Source organism: Heptranchias perlo, chromosome 15 (genome assembly GCF_035084215.1).
Source record: "Heptranchias perlo isolate sHepPer1 chromosome 15, sHepPer1.hap1, whole genome shotgun sequence".
Taxonomy (NCBI): domain Eukaryota; kingdom Metazoa; phylum Chordata; class Chondrichthyes; order Hexanchiformes; family Hexanchidae; genus Heptranchias; species Heptranchias perlo.
In genome coordinates this window covers 10,980,578-11,007,356 of record NC_090339.1, presented here as the reverse complement: position 1 = coordinate 11,007,356, position 26,779 = coordinate 10,980,578, and the positions used below count along the sequence as shown (strand labels likewise).

Genomic DNA, 26,779 nt, shown 5'->3' with positions numbered 1-26,779 from the left:
CACCAATTTTGATGACATTGACAGAACCATAGAATCACAGAAAGGTTACAGCACGGACGGAGGCCGTTCGGCCCATCGAGTCCATACTGGCTCCATTCAAGAGCAATGTAGCTAGTCCCACTCTCCCGCCCTATCCCCGTAGCCCTGCAAATTTTCCTTGCAAGTAATTATCCAGTTCCCTCGGACAGTGCATTCCAGATCCTAACCACTCACTGTGTAAAAAAATTTTCTCATGTCACCTTTGGTTCTTTTGCCAATCACCATCAATCTATGTCCTGTGGTTCTTCACCCTTCCGCCAATGGGAAAAGTTTCTCTCTTCTACTCTGTCCAGACCCTTCTTGATTTTGAACTCTTCTATCAAATCTACTCTTATCCTTCTCTGCTCTAAGGAGAACAACCCCAGCTTCTCCAATCTATCCACATAACTAAAGTCCCTCATCCCTGGAATCATTCTACTAAATCTTTTCTGCACCCTCTCTAAGGCCTTCACAGAATTGGACACAATACTCCAGTTGTGGCCAAACCAGTGTTTTATAAAGGTTCCACTTAATTTCCTTGCTGTTGTACTCTATGCCTCTATTTATAAAGCCCAGGAATTAGTATGTTTTTTTAACCGCTTTCTCAGCCTGTCTTGTAACTTTGAAAGATTTCTGCACATATACCCCGATCTCTCTGTTCCTGCACCCCCTTTTACAATTGTACCATTTAGTTTATATTGCATCTCCTCATTCTTCCTACCAAAATGTATCACTTAACAATTCTCTGCGTTAAATTTCATCTGCTATGTGTCCGCCCACTCCACCAGCCTGTTTATGTGCTCTTGAAGTCTATTACTATCCTCCTCACTGTTTACTACACTTCCAAGTTTTGAGTCATCCGCAAATTTTGAAATTGTGCCCTGTACACCCAAGTCCAAGTCATTAATGTTATCAAAAGAAGCAGTGGTCTTACTACAGATCCCTGGGGAACACCACTGAACACCTTCCTCCAGTCTGAAAAACAATTGTTCACTGTTCTGTTTCCTGTCATTTAGCCAATTTCGTATCCATGCTGCCACTGCCCCCTTTATTCCATGGGCTTCAATTTTGCTGACAAGCCTATTATGTGACACTTTATCAAATGCCTTTTGAGAGTCCATATACACAACATCAACCACATTGCCCTCATCAACCCTCTCTGTTACCTCATCAAAAAACTCAATCAAGTTAGTTAAACACGATTTGCCTTTAACAAATCCGTGCTGACTTTTCTTTATTAATCCACACCTGTCCAAGTGACTATTAATTTTGTCCCGGATTTTCGTTTCTGAAAGCTTCATCACCACAGAGGTTAAACTGACTGGCCTGTAGTTGCTGGGTTTATCCTTACACCATTTTTTGAACAAGGGTGGAACATTTGTAATTCTCCAGTCCTCTGGCACCACCCCCGTATCTCAGGATGTTTGGAAGATTATGGCCAGAACCTCTGCAATTTCCACCCTTATTTCCCTCAGCAACCTAGGATGTATCCCATCCGGACCTGGTGACTTATCAACTTTAATTACAGCCAGCATTTCTAGTACCTCCTCTTTATCAATTTTTAGCCCACCCAGTATCTCGACTACCTCCTCTTTTACTGTGACTTTGATTTATAACGCTGTAAATGTGGGTTGCTGCTCGTATGACTCATCATAGAGCCTTTCCAGTTGTTCAAGTTATTTTAATTAGCAGTTTGAGTCAGATAATGCCACAGAATTATCACTAATCCTTGTCTTAATTTACTTCTTGTGTATATGTCACTGCCTCCATTTTAAATTCAAATTTAAGTTATTAAATAAAGTGAGTCTAAAATAAAATGGAGGCAGATAGTAATAGGTTTAGCAAATCTGAATCACCAATAATGACAGTAACTCAGTGTGAATTTGAAGAGGTGCCAATCCTGCGATTTGCCTGAAACCACCTAAACTCTGCACAGGAGTTTCACAGGATGAATGAATGTCCACTAACAGAAACAGTAAAGAAATCTGCCCTGAACCTCCCAGGGAGATCTTTGAGATATGGGCCTGGGATGGAGCAGAACATCTGTCTCAGTCCTGGCCACTGAGTGGGTACCTGACCCTGTGTGAAATCCCAAGGGTGGGCCTGTTCACATATTGTGGCTGGGCACTGACTGGGGGCACTAACGGGGCACTAAACGGGGGCACTGACTGGGGGCACTGACTGAGGCCGTTCAGGGACACGATCAAATATTCTTTCACTGAAGCCTTGCGTTTAGATTTGAAATGAATCGTTTTCTGTCCTAGACTCTCACAATGGAGTAGCCTGCCAAAAAAACAAGGAGCCATGTGCTCAAAAACACTGGCCAGGAATTTGCAGCAACAACAACAACTTGTGTTGCTATAACACCTTGAATGTTGTAAAAACATCCCAAGGCACTTAAAAAACAGCAACGCTGTTATCGGTGACAATGGCCGTAAGTGAGTCCTGCAGCGCCGATTTGAAGCCAGAATTTGCTGGGAAACTTATTATCATATTCCACAGCCATGACAGTGGTGATCCGTGGAGTTTGGAAATGGATCTCAGAAATGAGCCAGCTCTATACACAGGTCAGTTTATTGGGACACAGTGATGCTCAACACCGTCCTATTGCCGTTCATAAAATAGAAGGGAGAAAATAAAAGAGCTAAAGAATTCCTACAGTTTCCCATTTCCACACCTCATAATTCTTTATACCTTTACCTGAGTGGATTAGCATAAAGAGGGTTAGTCTTAGTTCATTTGTAATTAACACCTATTGCTTATTCTCACATTTAAGATATCATTTTAACTTCATTCGAATCCGTTTATAATGTAAGGCACGAAGGGACACTGGTCCATTAAAACAAGGGCCACTCACTCATTGCAAGTGCCTTTAAAATCTGAAATTGATTGGGTAAATTAATGACCTGAGGGTGAGAACAATTACCCCCGCAAAATATTATTTTACGGCTTAATATTATATTGCAAAATCCACCTGAAGACTTTATCCGTTCGAAAGACAGAATGTTATAGAGAAAATTGTCTGGATACTGATCATGTTTGAATCTGTTTCAATGCACCATTATTGGTCCAATTGATTGAATGAAGATGAGGATTTTAGTATTTGAACTTTACAGTAAGAACATGGTCAGGGGGTCTGACCGGCTTCATCTGGAGAGAGGTGCAGGTTCTGATTTTGAGCAGGACTGGGTTTAATGCTGTCATCCTTTCCCATTTTAAGAGTAAGTTTGTTCAGATGCTTCAATTCAGCCATTTTGGATTCTGACATCTGAAATATGATGGCTGTGCACTCAGTGCAAAAGAGAAACAGTAACGTAAAGACATCAGGGACAAGTAAGAGAGACTCTATATTCTACAAGTAACCGTGTGCAACTCCATGAGAGGACAGTAGGCCTGTAGTGGCAATGCTCATGATTAATCCTCCCATTGTATTGCATACAATAAACTGAAGAATATGGTCTCTTCCTTATCTATCTCATCTTCATGTTGCTGTTTTTCTCTCTCTATCGCCTATGCTTCTATCTCTCTCTTCCTCTTTCCTGCTTTTCTCTCTAACTTGTCTTTCCATTTGTGTGGGAGGCAGTGAGTGGCAAGGTGTGTATTGTCTATTCCATAAAAATCAGTCAAAATGCTTTCAGAAAACTTTCCCCCACCATTTCTTGTTAGTATTTTTTCTTAGTGAAATTTCCAATCTCCAAAATAAGATTTTAAACCAAATTGGAGATTTAATTCTCAAAGCTTTTATTTCAGGCAATGAACAATTCCGCTTTTCTGTTATGAACTCGTCACAGACAAGCCTGTGAAAGGTGATCGTCTTAAGACCAACAGCTGGTATTGTGGGTTCATTAGTGATGGTTAAAAAAGAAAACAAAGATTGATGAAGGAGAATGGATTGCTGTAGAAAATTCAGTCAAAGAATGTCTCTTGTAAACCTTTAATCTATGAGTTAATGGGCATTTTCTGAGGTTTGTTTCTGGATATCTCTGTTTACTACAGACTGTATGGCCAATAGATTCAATGCTAACTGGTCTACTAATCCCCAATATGGTGGAAGGAAGCTCGCCCACATTTCTGGCTGGAGGTGTGCCTCCCGCCATATTGATGAAGAGCCTAACTCCTGAAACAGGACGTATTCATGGGGAAAGAGTGATCTGTATGTGCTGCATGTAGGTGAGTCCATCAAAACAAGGATCTGGAACATTACAGAGATGGGAAAAATGATGGACTGGCTGCTAATAGCTACAGGGAGACAACATAGTTACTGCTCTGAGTAACCCTCATGCTCCTCCTCCCGACCCCACAGTTAAAGAAAGCTCACCGCCGCTCCCAAACAACCCGATTGACACTGCTCCCCACCCACACCGTCTGCCCCAGCCCCCTATCCCCCTCCCCAGCGGCCTACTCTCCCCCCTCCCGGACTCCTACCCTCCCTCCGGCCTGCTACCTTCCCCCCTACTCTCCCCCCTCCCAGCCTTTTATACCTGCCCGCCTGTCCACCTCCCCGCTCCCCTTCCCTCCCCCACCCTGGCCTCCTACCCTCCCCTCCAAGCCTCCTACCCCTCCCCCCAACTCGCTCCCCCACCCTCTCCCACCCTGGCCTCATACCCACCCCCCCCAAGGCATCCTCCCCCCGACCCTGGCCTCCAAAACCCTCAACCATCCTTTATCCGACCCTCTATCCTGACTCCCCGTGCCCCTACACCGCCCTTGGCCTCCTGCACCCCGCCACCCCGGCCCGCTACCCACCACCACACCCAGGCCCCCTTCCTTTCCCCCCCAGCCTATTACCCTCTCCCTCCAGCCTCCTATTACCCCCCACCTCCCCACGGGCCCCTACCCCTGCCCCCGGCCTCCTAACAACCCTACCCTGGTCTTCTACACTCACCCCCCACCCCGGCCTCCTGCCTTTCCACCCGGCCTCCTACCCCCTGCCCCAGGCTCCTACCCTACCCCCCCCCCCCCCAGCCTCCTGCCCTGGGAGTACATAATCCGCTCTATTTCACATTTTTAAGAAATTTTAATCAATACTGTGTCTATTTACAATAACATCTAAAACGGACCTGTATAATAAAGCATTCTGCATTAAACTATATAATCCCCCTCTCCATATCAGACATATTATGTACAATCATGTAGACAAACCTGGAATTTGAGCCCGAAAATGCTACTAAAAGACTCACAATACTTTAATAAAAGTGCAGTTTAACATTCAATCACAGTCCATCAAAAGCCCTCAAAACATGTTGGATGTTACATGGAATGAAGCAGTGCATCATCTGAATCTCCGTGAGCAACCCCACGGGGAGTCTGCTAATACACAATGTACTCGCACATACATACATTACCGATCTCCACTCAATCTCTTTAAGAAATGACAAGTTATCTTGATAACTCTTTACTAGACCGTATACAGTCCATTTTCCACATGCTGTGTGTGTGAAGGAATAGCATGAGGGTTGCTCAGAGCAGTAACTATGTTGTCTCCCTGTAGCTATTAGCAGCCTGTCCATCATTTTTCCCATCTCTGTAATGTTCCAGATCCTTGTTTTGATGGACTCACCTACATGCAGCACATACAGATCACTCTTTCCCCATGAATACATCCACTGCTCTCCTCCCTAATTTCAAGCTCTCTCAGTCTCAATGTCTTTTTCTGTGTCTCTCCTCATAATTCTTTCAGTTTCGCTGTAGCTTTCTTTTTTATATCTGTTTGCCTCAATTCCACATCACCTTTCCCTGTGGTTCTCTAACATCTGTCTTCTCCACCACCTCTCACACTCATTTTGGCCCTCAGAATCTCCCTCAAACCACTTTTTAGAATAATCCCTACCTGTGAAAATCTTTCCTTGAGATTGGCATCTTGATCAAACACATGGTTAGCTATGACTTACTAAACTAGAATTGTTGGTCTGGACATTAGGCCATGAGGTAAATGAGGTCAAGATCCTGTGTTCTTTTAACTTTTGTTTTACTATTTAGCAGGCAATGAGTCGTAGAGCTAAAAAAAAATGAAACTAGGCGATGAGAATTAAGCCTGATAACTGGACTTGGGCCTATGCTTGTGCCCTTATATTTCACCCTCTCGAGCATTGTTTCTCTGAAGTATCAGTACTGGTCATTACAAGCTCCCTTCAGGAACTCACCTCCCTGAAGTCTGAGCCCCTCCACTACCTGGAACAGAGCTTCTGATGAGAGCAAGGAAACAATTGTTAGAACAGGATGTTTGCTGCACTGAGGGTCCAATGTACTGGAGTAAAATACACTCCTCTTGGATTACAATAAAACCTGCCTCCCTTTGACAAATTGGCTTCGGTTTTATTTTCATCCACAGTGATTTCTTTGGATACCACCAATTTTGATGACATTGATAGAATCATAGAATCATAGAAAGGTTACAGCACGGAAGGAGGCTATTTGGCCCATCGAGTCCATACTGGCTCTATTCAAGAGCAATGTAGCTAGTCCCACTCCCCCGCCCTATTCCCGTAGCCCTGCAAAATTTTCAACCTGCCCTGCCACCTTCAACGATTTGTGGACATATACCCCCAGATCTCTCTGTTCCTTACCCCTTTTAGAAATGTGCCCTTTAGTTTATATTGCCTCTCCAAATTTTTCCGACCGAAATGCCTCATCTCTCATTTTTCTGCGTTAAATTCTATCTGCCACGCGTCCACCCATGCCACCAGCCTGTCTATATCCTCTTGAAGTCTATCACTATCTTCCTCACTGTAAAAGATTCCCCACCGCCGAGGTTAAACTGACTGGCCTATAGTAGCTAGGTTTGTCCTCACACCCTTTTTTGAAAAAGGGTATAACATTCTCCACTCCTCTGGCACCACCCCTATATCCAAGGAGGATTGGAAGATTATGGCCAGCACCTCTGCAATTTCCACCGTTACTTCCCTCAGTAACCTGGGATGCATCCCATCTGGACCAGGTGACTTATCAACTTTAAGTACAGCTAAACTTTCTAGTACCTCTTCTTTGTCAATTTTTAGCCCATCCAGTATCTCAACTATATCATCCTTTACTGATGGTAGGGCGTTGGGGAGCGTTATAGAACAAAGAAATCTAGGAGTACAGGTTCATAGCTCCTTGAAAGTGGAGTCACAGGTGGATAGGATGGTGAAGAAGGCATTCAGCATGCTTGGTTTCATTGGTCAGAACATTGAACATTGGGATGTCCTGTTGAAGTTGTACAAGACATTAGTAAGGCCACACTTGGAATACTGTGTACAGTTCTGGTCACCCTATTATAGAAAGGATATTATTAAACTAGAAAGAGTGCAGGAAAGATTTACTAGGATGCTACCGGGACTTGATGGTTTGACTTATAGGGAGAGGTTGGATAGACTGAGACTTTATTCCCTGGAGAGTAGGAGGTTTAGGGGTGATCTTATAGAAGTCTATAAAATAATCAGGGGCATAGATAAGGTAGATAGTCAAAATCTTTTCCCAAAGGTAGGGGAGTCTATAACGAGGGGGCATAGATTTAAGGTGAGAGGGGAGAGATACAAAAGGGTCCAGAGGGGCAATTTTTTCACTCAAAGGGTGGTGAGTGTCTGGAACGAGCTGCCAGAGGCAGTAGTAGAGGCGGGTACAATTTTGTCTTTTAAAAAGCATTTGGACAGTTACATGGGTAAGATGGGTATAGAGGGATATGGGCCAAGTGCAGGCAATTGGGACTAGCTTAGTGGTATAAACTGGGCGACATGGACATGTTGGGCCGAAGGGCCTGTTTCCATGTTGTAAACTTCTATGATTCTATGATTCTATGATGTAAAGAATCTTACAACACCAGGTTATAGTCCAACAATTTTATTTGAAAATCACAAGCTTTCGGAGATTATCTCTTTCGTCAGGTGAGCGTGGGACTCCTTGAACATTTCGCATTTATATTCAGAGAACAATACCTGGTGATTACAGATAATCTTTCCAACTGCCCGTTGTCAAGGCAATCAAAGTGTTCAGACAGAGAGGTGTTACCTACAGGACCACCGAATATACAAACGGCCAGAACACAAGACAGAGAGAGAGAGGGAGAAACATCCGAAAGGAAGAGAAAGACAGAGAATGACCCGTTGTATTAAAAACAGATAACCTTTATTCGTTGGTGGGGTTACGTGTAGCGTGACATGATACCAAGATCCCTGTTGAGGCCATCCTCATGGGTGCGGAACTTGGCTATCAATTTCTGCTCGATGATTTTGCATTGTCGTGTGTCTCGAAGGCCGCCTTGGAAAACGCTTACCCGAAGATCGGCGGCTGAATGTCCTTGACTGCTGAAGTGTTCCCCGACTGGGAGGGAACCCTCCTGTCTGGCGATTGTTGCGCGGTATCCGTTCATCCGTTGTCGCAGTGTCTGCATGGTCTCGCCAATGTACCATGCTCCAGGGCATCCTTTCCTGCAACGTATGAGGTAGACAACATTGGCCGAGTCACAGGAGTATGAACCATGTACCTGGTGGGTGGTGTCCTCTCGTGTGATGGTGGTATCTGTGTCGATGATCTGTCATGTCTTGCAGAGGTTGCCGTGGCAGGGTTGTGTGGTGTCGTGGATGCTGTTCTCCTGAAAGCTGGGTAATTTGCTGCGAACGATGGTCTGTTTGAGGTTGGGTGGCTGTTTGAAGGCGAGTAGTGGAGGTGTGGGGATGGTCTTAGCGAGGTGTTCATCGTCATCGATGACGGAGAACATGGCGTAGTTTCTCCGCTCCGGGGAAGTACTGGATGACGAAGGGTACTCTGTTGGTTGCGTTCCGTGTTAGTCTTCTGAGGAGGTCTGTGCGATTTTTCGCTGTGGCCCGTCGGAACTGTCTATCGACGAGTCGAGCGTCATATCCCGCTCTTACTGAGACTCCGGCAGCATCTTCTTCCTTGGTAAAGACAGATGCCAAGTATTCATTTAGTACCTCGGCCATGCCCTCTGCCTCCATGAGTAGATCTCCTTTATGGTCCCTCCTCTTACTACCTGTTTAATGTTTGCATGCCTGTAGAAGACTTTTGGATTCTCTTTTATGTTGGTCGCTAGTCTATTATCATACTCTCTCTTTGTCCCTCTTATTTCCTTTTTCACTTCCCCTCTGAACTTTCTATATTCAGCCCGGTTCTCAAATGCGTTATCAACCTGACAAATGTCATTCGCCCCTTTTTTCCACTTTGTCTTACTCGCTATCTCTTTTGTCATCCAGGGAGCTCTGGCTTTAGCTGCCCTACTTTTCTCCCTCGTGGGAATGTACCTTGTTTGTACCCGAATCATCTCTTCTTTAAAGGCCACCCACTGTTCAATTGCAGTTTTGCCTGTCAATCTTTGATTCCAATTTACCCGGGCCAGATCTGTTCTCAATCCACTTAAATTGGCCCTCCTCCAATTAAGAATTTTTACTCTAGATTGCTCCTTGTCCTTTTCCATAGCTATTCTAAACCTTATGATACTATGATCGCTGTTCCCTAAATGCTCGCCCACTGACACTTGCTCTACTTGGCCCATCTCATTCCCTAGACCCAAGTCCAGCAATGCCTCCTTCCTCGTTGGGCCAGAAACGTACTGGTTAAGAAAGTTATCCTGTACTTGGGCCTATGTTTGTGCCCTTATATTTCACCCTCTCGAGCATTGTTTCAGTGAAGCATCAGTACTGGTCATTACAAGCTCCCTTCAGGAACTCACCTCCCTGAAGTCTGAGCCCCTCCACTAGCTGGAACAGAGCTTCTGACGAGAGCAAGGAAACAATTGTTACAACAGGAACACATTTCAAAAATTCCTCCCCCTTTTTGCCCCTTATATTATTATTATTATCCCAGTCTATATTAGGATAGTTGAAGTCCCCAGTTATCATTACTCTATAGCTTTTGCACCTCTCTATAATTTCCTTGCAAATTTGCTCCTCCATATCCTTCCCACTAGTTGGTAGCCTATAGAATACATCCAGCAGTGTAATGGCACCTCTATTATTTCTAAACTCTAACCAAATAGATTCTATCCTTGACCCCTTCAGGACATCCTCTCTCTCCAGCACTGCAATATTTTCCTTAATCAATACTGTCACCCTCCACACCCCACCCTCCTTTCTTTCCTTCCCTATCTTTCCTGAACACTTCTAAGAAATGTGCGGACCAATTTGCGTGTGCTGGTTAAATGGTTAAAAACTGGTGCAAGTCTCACTGGAACGGCCATGTGCTAACAGCATTCAATTCCAATGGATTAGCTCATTTGCATCGCTATTCACATGTCCAGGTACGGAATTGGACGGGTGCAGGGAACCCACTAGTGGTGGGATTGTAAAATTGCATGTGGATGAAATTTAAACTGATGCACACAATTAAGGGGAAGATACAAAATATGGGGACAAAAAATCTTGCAGCGCTTTGAAAGGGTCAAAAAGTGTCTTGATCTACTGGCAGCCTTTGGAATGCGACTGCAGGCGAGTGACAGGACAACCCAGAAGCTGACTGCGTGTTTGATGGCTGCTGAATTGGAGGTGGCCCTGTATGAGGTAGTTGTGAGGAGGGTGGTTCTGTTGTCCACTCCGTGGTACCATCCCCAAAAGTCAACATTTCAGAATGCCTGGAAGGAGACAGAGGCAGCCTTGATGCTGCAGCTATAAACTAATGTCACAGGCTGTGCCATCCCTATGGTGTCATTTATCAGCAGGACTTCTTAAAGCTCTGCATCAGGTTTTTCTACTGATGTGGACCATTCGAAGACAGTTCTCCACAGTTGATCACAGGTAGCTGCAAATAGGGAAAGTCACGCCTAGGTGGATGCAGCTAATTAGGCTTGGCTCAGTCGGTAGCATGCTCACCCCTGAGTCAGAAGGTCATGGGTTCAAGTTTGAGCACAAAATCTAGGCTGACACTTCAGGGTTGTACTGAGCGAGTTCTGCATTGTGGGAGGTGCCGTCTTTCGGATGAGAAGTTAAACCGAAGCCCCACCTGCTCTCTCAGGTGGACATAAAGGATCCCACGGCACTATACCAAGAGCAGGGGTGATCTCCCCATGTTCCCATAATATTTACCCCTCAACCAACATCATTAAAACACATTATCTGATCATTGCTATTTATGGGTCCTTGCAAGTGCAAATTGGCTGCCACGTTACCCCATGCTACAACAGAGACTGCATTTCAAAAATACTTCATTGGATGTCCTGAGGTTGTGAAAGGTGCTATATAAATGCAAGTGCTTTCTCTCTTTGGTGATCACCCTCGCATGGCTCCTTTCGAGCAAATTACTGAAAGCATGACATACAACTACAACTGGGTAGCTTCTGAAGAACCATGATGCATAACATTCAGTCAGGCTTTAAACACTCATCTGTGGCATTGGACCCGACATCATAACCTACCTTGAGAGATGAAGCATCCGCATGTACTAATCGTCTGCCAGAGCGAGGTCTGGGAATTTCTGTCTGGAGATACAGGCGTGAGGGTACCAGTGTGTGGGCAAAGAACACAACTGGGGCAGCCTCACCTGCTTGATGTCCCCCATTCATCTTCTTTCTTCACATAAAACCTCACACTTGGGAATTCCAAAAGGTCAGAGGTGCCGTCTTTCAGATGCGGCGTTAAACTGAGGCCTCGTCTGCCCTCTCAGGTGGACATAAAAAGATCCCATGGCACAATATGAAGAAGAGCAGGGGAATTCTCCCAGTGTGTTGGCAAACATTTATCCTTCAACTAATGCCACTAAAAACAGATCATCTGGTCATTATCACATTGCTGTTTGTGGGACCTTACTGTACACAAATTAGCTGTCACGTTTCCTACATTACAACAGTGACTATGCTTCAAAAGTACATCATTGGCTATAAAATGCTTTGGGACGTTGTGAAAGACGCTATATAAATGCAAGTCCTTTCTTGGTCTTTTAACTGTTCTGCTAATATTTTTGCTTTGCCCTTTAATTGACCTGTAGCCTGTAGCTGATCCCTGAGCAACTCTGGGCACCCTATTATATACAGGCGTGATTTGGTGGTGGTGACATAACAGCGTAAAAGGCCGGAAAAAGACTCAGGTTGCATCACTCTTGTGCCATTTTCATATTACCATGAAATTTCCGCCTGTTCCAGCACCCATTCCCAGGCCCAGCGGAAATGTGGCATTATGGGCCTTCAACTCTTTTATTGGTCTGTCACACCCTGTCAACTAGGGCACACAGAGCACAAACAGTGTGAAAATTGGCCCTCTGTATTAGGGTGCTCATAATTAAGTTTGACGGTGATTGGACTTGCAGATCTGAGACCTTAATTGTAAATAGAATTGCTACTCCTCTGTGATCAGTAACAGGTAGTTATATCCTGTCCCTCTCCTCATCATCCCTCGTTTCACCAATGTCGATTGGCTGCCTGTTTCTCAACAAATTGAATTTAAAATGCTCATCCTTACTTATAAATCCCTTCATGCCCTGACCCCTTCCGACCCCACAAGCTCTTCAGCAAATGCCCTCCACTTATCCACCTCTGGCCTCCTTTGCAATTGTCCCTGTGGAATAGGAAAACGGCCAAGGTTTGCAGAGCAGTCGTGGTATTACATTGGCCCTGCCTCAGTTTACTGTCACAGCCTTCTGGTTCAGACCGAACTCCATTTGACCTTGACAATCTCTGACTCACTCGCTTCTAGTAAAATTCTGAAGTATTTCACTCAGCTCATTTCAGATGTTCTCTTTTTTTATTGCCTTAAAATTGGAGCCGGTGCTGATATATTTTGCTGCAGTTGTGATTTATGGAACACTTTCTTCGCTGCAGTGGCGAATCGCATCACAAAATGAGTTAAATTGATTTTCTTAAGCAATAAAGACAACAATTCTTCTGAAAATTACTATTTTTGGTTGAAAATATTATGAAAAAAATACATAATAGTCTGCAGATGGATGTTATTTATTACATCACATGGTGTCTATGTCATATTTGGGCATGGTCCTTTCTTCACTTCCTTTCATGGTAGCTTATGAATATTAATGAGCAGTAAGCTGTGCATGTGGACAGGAATATGGAATGCACATGAGAATCAGCAACAACTGGGCAGAATACTTAAATGGATGGCCATTAGCAAAGGAATGAACAACTTAAGCTAAGAGGATTGTAGCTAGCTGTCTGAATACTAATTCCTAGTGAGCAAGAATCCAACAGGTCAAAGCTCCCAGCCCATGGACCAAAGGTCATAATCCATGGACCAAAGGTCATAATCCATGGGCCAAAGGTCATAATCCACGGGTCAAAGGTCCTGGCCCACTCACCAAAGGTCACAATCCATGGACCAAAGTTCACGATCCATGGGCCAAAGGTCACAATCAATGGGCCAAAGGTCACACTCCACTGGCCAAAGCTCCCATAATTTGGCATTAATATGCACTAAATCGGCAGTCTCGCTCAAAGAATCAGCAGCGACCCCTTGGGCATGATTTTATCTCGGAGCCAGGTACACTAGCGCGTCCGTAGATGTTCGTGTGGGGAACCCAGAAACCAGTTGAGTGCGTCGCAATCTGCGATCCCAACTCAATTGAAAGTGAGTATTTGAGCTTCCGGGGTTCCCACACTCCAGGCAGCCAGATTGACAGGCTGGCTACCTGTTGGCAGTGAAAGGAGCTGCAAATGAGAGAGGGGGAGGCGGGAGGGAGAGAGAGATCGTGGGCCGTGGAAAATAATCAGGGGAGAGTGGGGTGGGTGGTTGGGGGGACATGGATGATATTGAGGGTCCAGCTAGCATTGAGATCGGGGTGGGGGGGGGTCCAGCCAGCATTGGGATCAGGGGGTTCAGCATCGGCGGTGGGGGGAGGGGATCCAGCATCGGGGTGGGGGGGGCTAATAGGCATTTACTGTCCATCCCTAGTTGCCTTGAGAAGGTGGTGGTGGTGGGGCTTCTTGAACTGCTGCAGTCCTTGACCTGATAATGTTCTCAAGTGCTCTCAGGGTTATTTCACTTCAGGCAGTTTCATTCACTCTAATGCAGAAAGAAATCTAAGAAATATAAGCCTTGATTTTAAGCTTGCATGCCCGGTGAGAACGGAGGAGTTTTCGGGTCCAATGACCGATTTACACCCTGTCCGACTTTTGGCTCCACTGAAGTCAAATGAAATTGTTCTTGTTTTTTCTTTCCTTTGTATTTAGGGTCCCATGAGTTTATGTGTAAATTGGTTTCGGTTTTTTTTGTCTGCAGCACCATTTCTGGCATCAGCGTATTTCTCAGTGAGAATCCTCAATATCTAAGGTGCTGGGAATAAGGAAAGGAGGACAGCTGAACGGATGGCAATAAAATCATAGAAAATTTACAGCACAGAATGGGACCATTCAGCCCATCATGTCCGCGCAGGTCAGGTTGTACGAGCGATGCTCCGTGCCCACACCCATTGGCTGCTGGCTGAAACACTTCTGCTCCAACACGCTGAGGATCCTTCAAAGTTGCACCCCTGTCAAAATCTCCAGTCAATGAGGTCTGTCAAGTACCTCAACTAGCTAAATAAGTATCTAAATTAAGCAGATAAAGGTGACCAAGAAAAATGAATTTGCATTCATACAGTATCTTTCATGTCCTCTGGATGTCCCAAAGTGGTTCACAGCCAATCAATTATTTTTTAAGTGTAGTCACTGTTGTTATGAAGAAAAGCATGGCAGCCATTTTGCACACAGCAAGTCACCACAAGCAGCAGTCAGATAAAATGACCAGCTAATCTGTTCCTGGTGGTGATGGTTAACTGTTGGCCAGGACATTGAGAGAACTAGCACGCTCTTCTTCGAATAGGACCATGTGATCTATTATATCCACTGGAATAGGCTGACAAGGCCTCAGTTTAATGCCTCATCCAAAATAGGTGGATAATTACTGCACACGGAGGCATCACCTCTCAATATAGACTGTAACAGCAGGCCCGATACATGTGAAGGCTGGACCAACTGTTAAGCGGGCGAGGTCCATGGAAGCAATCCAGTCATGATCTGTCATGCTTTATACGTTATTGCATGAAAGAACGCACGCCAGGGTGATCAGAGCTTGATGGACCACAACTGCCAAAATGCCACCAATCACCTTTGAAGGCATTGTTGCACTCACTGGGCAATGGAAGTATATCCACAGGATCCAAGAAAGCAGGGTGCCTGATGCAAAGCTAAGCCATCTGCTTTAAAGACAGCTGCCAAGTGTGGCAGCTGTCTTTAAAGTGACAAGACTGGTCAGCTGAAGCCTCGAGCTTTTCTCTTCATTTTTTTCTGCTACTTCTTAATCCCCTCCCCTTTCAGCTTTGACAAATGCTGCTGATGGGTTGAGATGCCTTATGTGAGCCTTTCTAAAGAACTCAGAATTCTTGGCCTCCCATTGTGGCACTCACCTTTAATTGCTCCCATGGGGCCGGTTTTCGGATGGCCGAGCGGGTGCGTTGGGGGCGGGGCAGAATCCCGGAGCAGGTCCGGAGCCCGGCCCCAACCCGCCCACTTCCGGGTTCCCCAGTGACGCGTTCGGGTGCGCGCGCAGCTCCCGCATGCGGGACTCCAACTGGTAATTAAAGCCGGCGGGATGATAATTTAGATACTTATTTAGGTAGTTGAGGTACTTGACAGACCTCATTGACTGGAGGTTTTTGCAGGGGTGCAATTTTAAAGGATCCTCAGCGTGTTTCCCGTGCTGTGGGAAACACTCCCTGTTGGAGCAGACATGTTTCAGTCAGCAGCCAGTGGGAGATGCAAAGGATTATTTGACAGTTGGGGGGAATATCTCATTTATCGCAGCAGGGCACTCTGTCACTTCAGACAAAGTTTTGGCTGAAACACCTTTGTCTTTCCACTCAAAATTATTCATTTATACCCTAAACTCTGCTGTGCAAACACATTTCCCTACTTTGTGGACCCCTCAAACTCACACCGTCAGGATGGGGGGGAGGGGCGCCATGGCTGCATTCATCACTTCATCTGAGGACGAGCAACATCACCAGCCTCGCCAGGCACGCCGTCCACCTCCGCCACGTGGAGCTCCACAACACAGTGTTGCGTCACAGGCACCTGCACAAAATAGCCGTGCAACTACACATACACCCAATGTAGGGTGACCCAATGGGTGGCATCAAGTGTGGGTGTTCATGGTAAACCTCATGAAAGGGACTTATTACACAAGCCAGTCAATAATGGCCAAGACATGGCAGTAGTGGTGATAATAATAATATTTAATGTGTGATTAACAAAAATCATACATAAATAAAAAACATGACGAACCGTCAAACACTCTTGTTCATACCTTTTGTGCTCCAAAACCTTTGCATTACGCTTCCTACTACTCCTACGTGGTGCTTCGACTGCAGCAGAGGTAGTGGCAGGTTGCTCTTGGTCACGCCCTGACCGATTAGATGCTTTGGGCCTACGCCCTCTGGGTTTCGGTGCCCGTGAGGGCCCCTCCAAAGACTGCTCCACCTGCACCTGTGCAGGGGCAGACTCGACCACCTGGAGAGGAGGCAGCATTGCGGGTACTGGTTGAGAGGGGGGCAACGGGTGAGACATGGGAGCACTCTGAGTGGCATCCCCACTTCCATGTCCCCTTTCGCCATCATCCCTCTCCTGGGCCAGGCCCACACCACTCCTACCACCCTGCTGGATGACAGTTTGGATGGCATGTGTGAAGCCTTGTAAGGCCACTGGTAGAGTATCTGCCTGCCTGTTTAAGGCAGCAGAAAGTTGCTCACTCTGAGTCCGAAGGGCCGTTGTCAGGGCCTCAATGGACGCATTGGTGAGCCGTGCTTGAAGCTCGATGGAGGCTAGCCTTCCCTCCATTGCAGACATTCCTGCACTTACCTGCGACACTATCTCAGAGATGCCCTCACATCCCTGTGACAGTATCTCAGAGATTCCCTCCTGTACCTGAGCCACCATTCCACTCATGCAGGAGTTGGACTCCTCCATCCTCTGCGCGATTGTGGAGAGTGTGTGTGGCACCTGTTTCAGCACTTCGCAAATGTGCTGCTGCCCCTCAATCATTCTCCTTTTAAAGGATGGCCCCCAGAGTTCAGCATCTGTGTCCAGCTGAGCAGAGCCTGGGGAGGAGTGCTCCCACCGACGAGGACTCTCCACAGCTGCCCCTGCCTCCAGTGTCTGCTCGTGCTCACGAGTGTGGTGACTCACCATGTGTGACCCCATCTAAGTGAGGACGGGGACCCACTGAGGTGTGTGTATCTGCGCTGGTGGATGGCTTGCTCTGATGTGACGGTGCCCCCTCAGAGGCCGGGAGGTCTCGCCCTCCGCTGTCATGGCGGTCGCTGAAGGCCCTGTACGAGAACAGAAGGCAATATTAAACATGACGACAGTTGTTGAAGTGCTGAAGGTGGCAAGGCATGTTAACATCATTTGCTATTGTGAGTGCTGAATGTTAAAGTTCTGTCACAGCCGTTTGTTGGGTGGCAGTCTCGGCGTCCCAGACGGACAGGCACTCGAGGGTGCGGCTCAGTTCAAAAGCCTCCTGCTCCGCGTCCATGAGGACGACCTGATGTTGCGGCCCCCCTCTGGTCTTCGCCCTCTCCTGTGCATTCTGGGGTCTCTTCTCCTATAAGGGCAGAAAGTAGAGATGCGTGAGTGAGGGATGATGACGTGGCCAACCGTTGAATGAGGCTGACTGTGAAAGAGAGCACCAGAGGGTGAGTATGAGACAGAGCCATGACATTGTATGAGGATTGGGTTGAGTGGTAGTGGTGGGATGGGTACTGGGGAGGTGAGTAAGTGCAGGTAAGTTGAGGATGAGGTTTGAGTGGGTGTGAGGAGTGATGTTATAGAGTAGCATTGGCAGTGCAGAAGGAGATGTGGGGTGGGGGCGGTGATGTGGAAGATGGAGTGTAGGAGAATGAGTAAGTGTACTCACTTTGGCTGACCTAGTTAGGTCACTGAAATGCTTCCTGCACTGGATCCAGGTGTGGGAGATGTTGCTGCTGCTGGTGACCTCGTCTGTCACCTCGAGCCAGGCCTTCTTGGTGGCAGAGACAGGCCACTTCCTCCCGTCCACCGGGTAGAATATATCCCTCCTCCTCCTCACCCCATCCAGTAAGACCTAGAGTGAGGCATTGGTAAATCTGGGAGCAGCCTTTCCACTGAGCTGCTCCATTCTATAATTTTGGTTCTTTGCTGCAGGAGCAACATTGGAGGACTGTCCCTTTAAAACGGCATGATATGTATGGCAAGGCGAATGGTATGTAGGAAGGCGAATGGTATGTTGGCGTTGATTGCAAGAGGATTTGAGTACAGGAGCAAGGATGTCTTACTGCAGTTATACAGGACCTTGGTGAGACCACACCTGGAGTACTGTGTGCAGTTTTGGTCTCCTTACCTAAGAAAGGATATACTTGCCATAGAGGGAGTGCAGCGAAGGTTCACCAGACTGATTCCTGGGATGGCAGGACTGACGTATGAAGGGAGATTGGGTCGACTCGGCCTGTATTCACTCGAGTTTAGAAGAATGAGAGGTGACCTCATCGAAACACATAAAATTCTGACAGGACTAGACAGACTAGATGCAGGATGTTCCCGATGGCTGGGGAGTCCAGAACCAGGGGTCACAGTCTCAGGATACAGGGTATGCCATTTAGAACCGAGATGAGGAGAAATTTCTTCACTCAGAGGGTAGTGAACCTGTGGAATTCTCTACCACAGGAGGCAGTGGAGGCCAAGTCATTAGATGTATTCAAGAAGGAGATAGATATATTTCTTAATGCTAAAGGGATCAAAGGATATGGGGAAAAAGCGGGAACAGGGTACTGAGTTAGACGATCAGCCATGATCATTTTGAATGGCGGAGCAGGCCCTAAGGGCCGAATGGCCGACTCTTGCTCCTATTTTCTATGTTTCTTAAATAGGGCTGCTCCAGCTGACAGCCTGTGATGCGGGTGCGCAGTCCGCCCACTGCGCAGGTTTCCGACGGGAAACCCGGAAGCCACGTTAAGTGGCTTCAATTTACCCGCAATTGCATGGGGAACGTACAGATTTCAATGGGCGGGTTACCCACCCGCTCAGTCACCCCCCTGCTGCCATCCTGCCTCCCTGGTAATATCGGGGCCCATGTCTTTAGATTTCACTTAAAATCATAGAATCATACAACACAGAAGGAGGCCATTCAACCCATCCTGCCTGTGCCAGCTCTTTGAAAGAGCTATCCAATTAGTCCCACTCCCCTGCTCTTTCCCCATAGCTCTGCAAATTTTTCCTCTTCAAGTATTTATACAATTCCCTTTTGAAAGTTGGAAGGAATCTTACAAAACCAGGTTGTAGTCCAACTGTTTTATTTAAAAATCACAAGCTTTCGGAGGCTTTCTCCTTCGTCAGGTGAGCGAGTGACTCACTCACCTGACGAAGGAGAAAGCCTCCGAAAGCTTGTGATTTTTAAATAAAACAGTTGGACTATAACCTGGTGTTGTAAGATTCCTTACATTTGTCAACCCCAGTCCATCACCGGCATCTCCACATCATGGCTACTTTTGAAAGTTATTATTGAATCTGCTTCTACCACCCTTTCAGAAAGAGGATTCCAGACCTTAACAACTCACTGACAATGATCTTAAATCTGTGTTCTTTGGTTACTGACCCACCTGCCAGTGGAAACAGTTTCTCCCTGTCTACTCTATCAAACCCCCTCATGATTTTGGACACCCCAATAAATCTCCCCTTAACCTTCTTTGCTCGAAGGAGAACAATCCCAGCTTCTCTGGTCTCTCCACATAACTCAAGTCCCTCATCCCTCGTTCCATTCCTGTAAATCTCCTCTACACCCTCTCCAAGGCCTTGACATACTTACAGACAATTGTTTCTGTTCCCATCACTAGTGTGCTTCTTACACTTGGCCAAGTGTGAACCTGGATCGGTGAAGAACTATGCAAATGAGCTGACTCAGGAAATTGAAATGTTATTAGCACATCATCATTCAGATAGGATTAGCACCAGTTCTTAACCTTTTAGACATGATTTACACAGTAGAGGAAAATCAGCCCCATCAACTTAAATCCCATTACCACTTTTAATATAATTTATTTTTTAATATTTATATTACCTCCCCATTGTTCTACCATATTCACCTCTGCCCTAATTGCAGTCCTTCTTCCACCCTTCATTTTAAATACAGAGGCAAAGTACTTGTAAACCATCTTTGCTGTTCGTTTAGCAGCGTTAGCCATGGCTCAGTGGTAGCACTCTCACCTCTGAGTCAGAAGGTCATGGGTTCAAATTCAAGTCCCACTCCAAAGACTTGAGCACAAAATCTAGGCTGGCACTTCAGTGCAAATACTGTGGGAGTGCTGCACTGTTGGAGGGGCTGTCTTTCAGATGAGATGTTAAACCAAGACCCTGTCTGCTCTCTCAGGTAAAATATCCCATGGCACTATTTCAAAGATAAGCAGGGGAGTTCTCCCCAGTGTCCTGGCCAATATTTAGCCCTTAACCAAGACCTAAAACAGATTAGCTGGACATTATCACATTGCTGTTTGTGGGACCTTGCTGTGTGAAAATTGGCTACCCTGTTTCCTACATTACAACAGTGACTACACTTCAAAGGTACTTTATTGGCTGTAAAGCACTTTGGGACATCGTGAGGTCATGAAAGGCTCTATATAAATGCAAGTTCTTTCTTTTATTCTGCACTACATGGGGTAGATTTTGATTTTGTGCGATGGTGTAAAAAGGGTGATAGCAATTCGATAGCCCGTTTTCCATCTCTCCCGGTTTTTATTTCCATTGACGCAATCGCACAAAGTCAAAATCTACCCCAAGACCCTTCATCTGACCTCATCTCTTCTTTGACTATTCTGTTGCTTTTGATGTGCTTACAAAAACCTTTGTTATTATCGTTTATGTTGACTTCTGTTTTACACTTTCAGTTCAAAGAATCCCCCTTTTTGTTTCTCTTTGTTTTTGTTTTTATTCCCTCCTATTTTTACAAGCCTTAATTTTATTGAATGCCTAACCTCAGACTTTATTTCCACTTAATCTCTTTATTCATCGGCACCTCTGGGCCTGGATATTGTTAGCCTGTATCCTACTCATCTCATACTTAAGTACTTTTTCACACTGCTGGTCTCGTTTTTCATCTGCCAACTTTTCCATCCAATTAATCTGTTTCGGTCCCATTTCATCATCACATTTTCTGTTCTCCAGTCAAATGTCCTTGCTCTTGAATGCTTTTTTAAAAATGCTATTCTGACTATAAACCCAATTAAGCCATGATCACCTTAATGTTCTCAAAACTTCAGGTCACTTTCTGGTCTTGGTTTGTTACCCACACCCAGGTCTGGTGCTGTCGCTTCATCATTGACACTTGTTGCTTTCTTAGAGAACAGTTCTGGATGCATTCTGTGAATCCCTTTCTATTCTGACCATCATTGTTACTGTTATACCAAGTTACTTGTGGACAGTTAAAGCCCCCCGTTATTACAGCCTGTTACTTCTGGATCGTGAAAGTCCCCCATTATTATAGCCTGTTACTTCTGGAGAGTTAAAGCCCCCCGTTATTACAGCCTGTTACTTCTGGATAGTGAAAGTGCCCCATTATTACAGCCTGTTACTTCTGGAGAGTTAAAGCCCTCCATTATTACAGCCTGTTACTTCTGGATAGTTAAAGCCCCCTATTATTACAGCCTGTTACTTCTGGATAGTGAAAATCCCCCATTATTACAGCCTGTTACTTCTGGATAGTGAAAGTCCCCCATTATTACAGCCTGTTACTTCTGGATAGTTAAAGCCCCCAATTATTACAGCCTGTTACTTCTGGATAGTTAAAGCCCCCCATTATTACAGCCTGTTACTTCTGGATAGTGAAAGTCCCCCATTATTACAGCCTGTTACTTCTGGATCGTGAAAGTCCCCCATTATTACAGCCTGTTACTTCTGGATAGTTAAATCCCCCCATTATTACAGCCTGTTACTTCTGGATAGTTAAATCCCCCCATTATTACAGCCTGTTACTTCTGGATAGTTAAAGCCCCCCATTATTACAGCCTGTTACTTCTGGATAGTTAAAGCCCCCCATTATTACAGCCTGTTACTTAGGGATAGTGAAAGTCCTTCATTATTACAGCCTGTTACTTCTGGATAGTTAAAGCCCCCCATTATTACAGCCTGTTACTTCTGGATAGTGAAAGTCTCTCATTATTACAGCCTGTTACTTCTGGATAGTTAAAGCCCCCCATTATTACAGCCTGTTACTTCTGGATAGTTAAATCCCCCCATTATTACAGCCTGTTACTTAGGGATAGTGAAAGTCCTTCATTATTACAGCCTGTTACTTCTGGATCGTAAAATCCCCCCATTATTACAGCCTGTTACTTAGGGATAGTGAAAGTCCTCCATTATTACAGCCTGTTACTTCTGGATAGTGAAAGTCTCTCATTATTACAACCTGTTACATCTGGACAGTTAAAGCCCCCCATTATGACAGCCTGTTACTTCTGCGATCAGGTCAAATTTGGTGGTTAATTATTTGACGACTTTCTATATTGGAGGAAAGGTTATGTGATGTTTTGCTAATCTGACTATTTATTCCTATTTTCTTGCCTGTGGATTGGCCCCTGCTTTTTATTCAACGCCGGTGTGAAACAGGGAAGAATAAGGCCAATGCCCACAGAAGCTTACCACAGTGAAAACTAACAGCATTTATTTCATATGTGACTCGTTCCAACTAATTGCATGATTATAGAGGTGGGAATTAATAGTAAATCAATCGCCACATTCACAAAGGCAGTTATATAAATCTCAACATGCAGTTGTCTAAAGTTAAGTAGGCCTTTTCATGCCAAGCATTATGTTAGAATCATAGAATCATGCAGCACCGAGGAAGCCATTCAGTCCATCAAGTCCATGCCAGCTCTTTGAAAGAGCTATCCAATTAGTCCTACTTCCCTGCTCTTTCCCTAACCCTGCAAATTTTTCCTTTTCAAGTTTATATCCACTTCCCTTTTGAAAGTTACTACTGAATCTGCTTCCACCACCCTTTTAGGCAGTGCATTCCAGATCACAGCAACTTGCTACGTTAAAAAAATTCTCCTCATCTCCCCCTTGGCTTCTTTGCCAATTATCTTAAATCTGTGTCCTCTGGTTACTGACCCTCCTGCTAATGGAAACAGTTTGTCTTATTTACTCTATCTCCCTATCTATTGCATCAAAACACATATATCAAATCTCCCTTTAACCTTCTTTGCTCTAAGGAGAACAATCGCAGCTTCTGTAGACTCCCCAAATAACTAAACACCCTCAGCCCTGGTGTCATTCTGGTAAATCTCCTCTGCACCCTCTCTAAGGCCTTGACATCTTTTCTAAAGTACGGTGCCCAGAATTGGCCACAATACTATAGCTGAGTTATAAACAATGATTTATAAAAGTTTACCAACATTTCCTTACTTTTGTACTCTAAGCCTCTATTTATAAAGTCCAGGATCCCACATGCTTTTTTAACAGCTTTATCAACTTGTCCTGCCACCTTCAAAGACTTATGTATGTGAACCCCCGGTCTCTCTGTTCCTGCACCCTCTTTAAAATTGTACCATTTCGTTTATACTGCCTCTTCTCATTTGTCCTTGCAAAATGCATCATTTCTCTGCATTAAATTTCATCTGCCATGTATCTGCCAATTTCACCAGTCTATCTATGTTTTCCTGAAGTCTGCTACAATGCTCTTCAATGTTTACTATATTTCCAAGCTTTGTGTCATCTGCAAACTTTGAAATTATGCCCTCTATAGCCGAGTGAAGTCATAAATATATATCAAAAAGAGCAGTGGTCCCAACACCAACTCCTGGGGGACACCACTGTATACTTCCCTCCAGTCTGAAAAACAACCCTTCACCACTACTCTCTGCTTTCTGTCCCTTAGCCAATTTCGTATCCATGCAGCAACTGCCCCTTTAATCCCATGGGCTTCAATTTTGCTAACAAGTCTATTATGTGGCAATTTATCAAACGCCTTTTGAAAGTCCATAAACACATCAATTGTACGACCTACACCAACCCTCTCAATGTTATTTCATCGAAGAACTCAATCAAGTTTGTCAGACATATTTGCCTTTAACAAATAAGAACAAAAAAACATAAGAAATAGGAGCAGGAGTAGGCCATATGGCCCCTTGAGTCTGCTACGCATTCAATGAGATCATGGCTGATCTTCGACCTCAACTCCACTTTCCAGCCCAATCCCCATATCCCTTGATTCCCTGGAGTTCAAAAATATATCTATCTCAGCCTTGAACATATTCAATGGCTCAGCATCCATAGCCCTCTGAAGTAGAGAATTCCAAAAATTCACAACCCTCTGTGTGAAGAAATTCCTCCTCATCTCAGTCTTAAATGGCCGACCCCTTATCCTGAAACTATGTCCCCTAGTTCTATACTCTCCAGCCAGGGGAAACACCCTCTCAGCATTACCCTGTCAAGCCTCCTCAGAATCTTGTATGTTTCAATGCGATCACCTCTCATTCTTCTAAACTCCAGAGAGTATTGGCCCATTTTACTCAATCTCTCCTCATAGGACAACCCTCTCACCCCAGGAATCAATCTAGTGAACCTTCGTTGCACCACCTTTAAGGCAAATGTATCCCTGCTTAGATAAGGAGAACAAATCTGTACAAAGTACTCCAGGTGAGGTCTCACCAAAGCCCTGTACAATTGTAGTAAGACTTCCTTACTCGTGTACTCCAACCCCCTTGCAATAAAGGTCAACACGCCATTTGCTTTCCTAATTGCTTGCTGTACCTACATGTTAACATTTTGTATTTCTTATACGAGGACACCCAAATCTCTCTGAACACCAACATTTAATAGTTTCTCAACATTTAAACAATATTCTGTTTTTCTATTCTTCCTACCAAAGTGAATAACTTCACATTTCTCCACATTATACTCCATCTGCCACCTATTTGCCCACTTACCTAACCTGTCCCTATCCCTTTGCAGACACTTTCTGTCCTCCTCACAGCTTACATTGCCACCTAGCTTTGTATCGTCAGCAAACTTGATCCCTTCATCTAAGTCATTAATATAGATTGTAACCAGCTGAGGCCCAAGCACTGATCCTTGCGGCACTCCACTAGTTACAGCCTGCCAACCTGAGAATGACCCGTTTATACCTTTTCTGTCCATTAACCAATCCTCTATCTATGCTAATATATTACCCCCAACCCCAGGAGCCTTTATCTTGCATAACAACCTTTTATATGACACCTTATCGAATGCCTTTTGAAAATCCAAATATACTACATCCACTGGTTCCCCTTTAATTACCCTGCTAGTTACAGCCTCAAAAAACTCTAATAAATTTGTCAAACACGATTTCCCTTTCATAAAACCGTGTTGACTCTGCCTAATCATATTATTATTTTCTAAGTACCCTGATACCACTTCCTTAATAATGATTCCAGCATTTTCCCAAAGACTGATGTCTGGCTAACTGGCCTGCAGTTCCCTATTTTCTCTCTCCCTCCTTTCTTGAATAGCGGTGTTACATTTGCTACCTTCCAATCTGCTGGAACCATTCTAGAATCTAGGGAATTTTGGAAGATCATAACCAATGTATCCACTATCTCTGCAGCCACCTCTGAGAATCCTCGGGTGTAGGCCATCAGGTCCAGGGGATTTGTCGGCTTTTAGTCCCATTAGTTTCTCTAGTGCTTTTTCGCTACTGATATTAATTGTTTTAAGTTCCTCACTCTCATTAGACCCTTGGTTCCCCATTACTTCTGGTATGCTTTTTGTGTCTTCTACTGTGAAGTCAGATACAAAATATTTGTTTAACATTTCTGCCATTTCCTTATACCCCATTGTAATTTCTCCTGTCTCTGCCTCTAAAGGATCCACATTTACTTTTGCTAATCTCTTCCTTTTTACATACTTGTAGAAACACTTATAATCCGTTTTTATATTTGTTGCTAGTTTACTTTCATATTCTATTTTCTCAATTTTTATTAATTTTTTGGTCTTCCTTTGCTGGTTTCTAAAACTCTCCCAATCCTCAGGCTTCACAACATTATCGACCTCTTCTTTTAATCTAATGCTATCCTTAACTTCTTTAGTTAGCCACAGATGAGTATTTTTTCCTGTGGAGTTTTCATTTCTCAATGGAATGTATATTCATTGAGAATATTGAAATATATCTTTAAATGTTTCCCATTGCTTATCTACTGTCATACCTTTTAATCTAATTTCCCAATCCGCCTTAGCCAACTCACCCCTCATACCTATGTAATTGGCTTTATTTAAGTTTAAGACTCTAGTTTCGGACTTAAGTAAGTCCCTCTCAAACTCAATATGAAATTCTATCATATTATGATTACTTTTCCCCAGAGGATCCTTTACTGTGAGATTACTCATTACTAATCTGTTTTGGCTGTCATTTATTAACCCAGGTGCTTCCATGCGACAACTAATTTTGTTCCGGATTATTTCCCCACCACCGACGTTAGACTGACTGGCCTGTAGTTACCTCGTTTATCTCTCTCCCCTTTTGTGAACAGGGTTATAACATTTACAATCCTCCAGTCCTCTGGCACCACTCCCATATCCAAGGAGTATTGAAAGATTCTGGCTAGAGCCTCTGCAATTTCCAACCTTACTTCCCTCAGTAACCTAGGATGCATCCCATCTGGATCGGGGGACTTTTCTACCAGGGCTGTGACAGTATCTTTGATTAATACTGCCAACCTCCTCCTTTTTTTCCTTCCCTATTTCTCCTGAGTACCTTGTAGCCAAGAATATTAAGCTCCCCATCCTCCCCTTATTCAAGCCAGGTCTCCGTTATTGCCATTATATCATAATCCCTTGTGGCAACTTGTGCCT

The 26,779-nt window shown here is 44.7% G+C and overlaps 1 long non-coding RNA gene across 1 annotated transcript in view; it reads right to left on the bottom strand.

The window, feature by feature from the left end:
• Positions 1-7,820: 7,820 nt before the first annotated feature.
• LOC137332686 (uncharacterized) overlaps positions 7,821-26,779 on the bottom strand; it is a 36,445-nt gene continuing 17,486 nt past the window's right edge. The window contains exon 2 of the long non-coding RNA XR_010965713.1: positions 7,821-8,891. This is a non-coding gene — a long non-coding RNA (uncharacterized lncRNA). The remainder of the gene's footprint in view (positions 8,892-26,779) is intronic.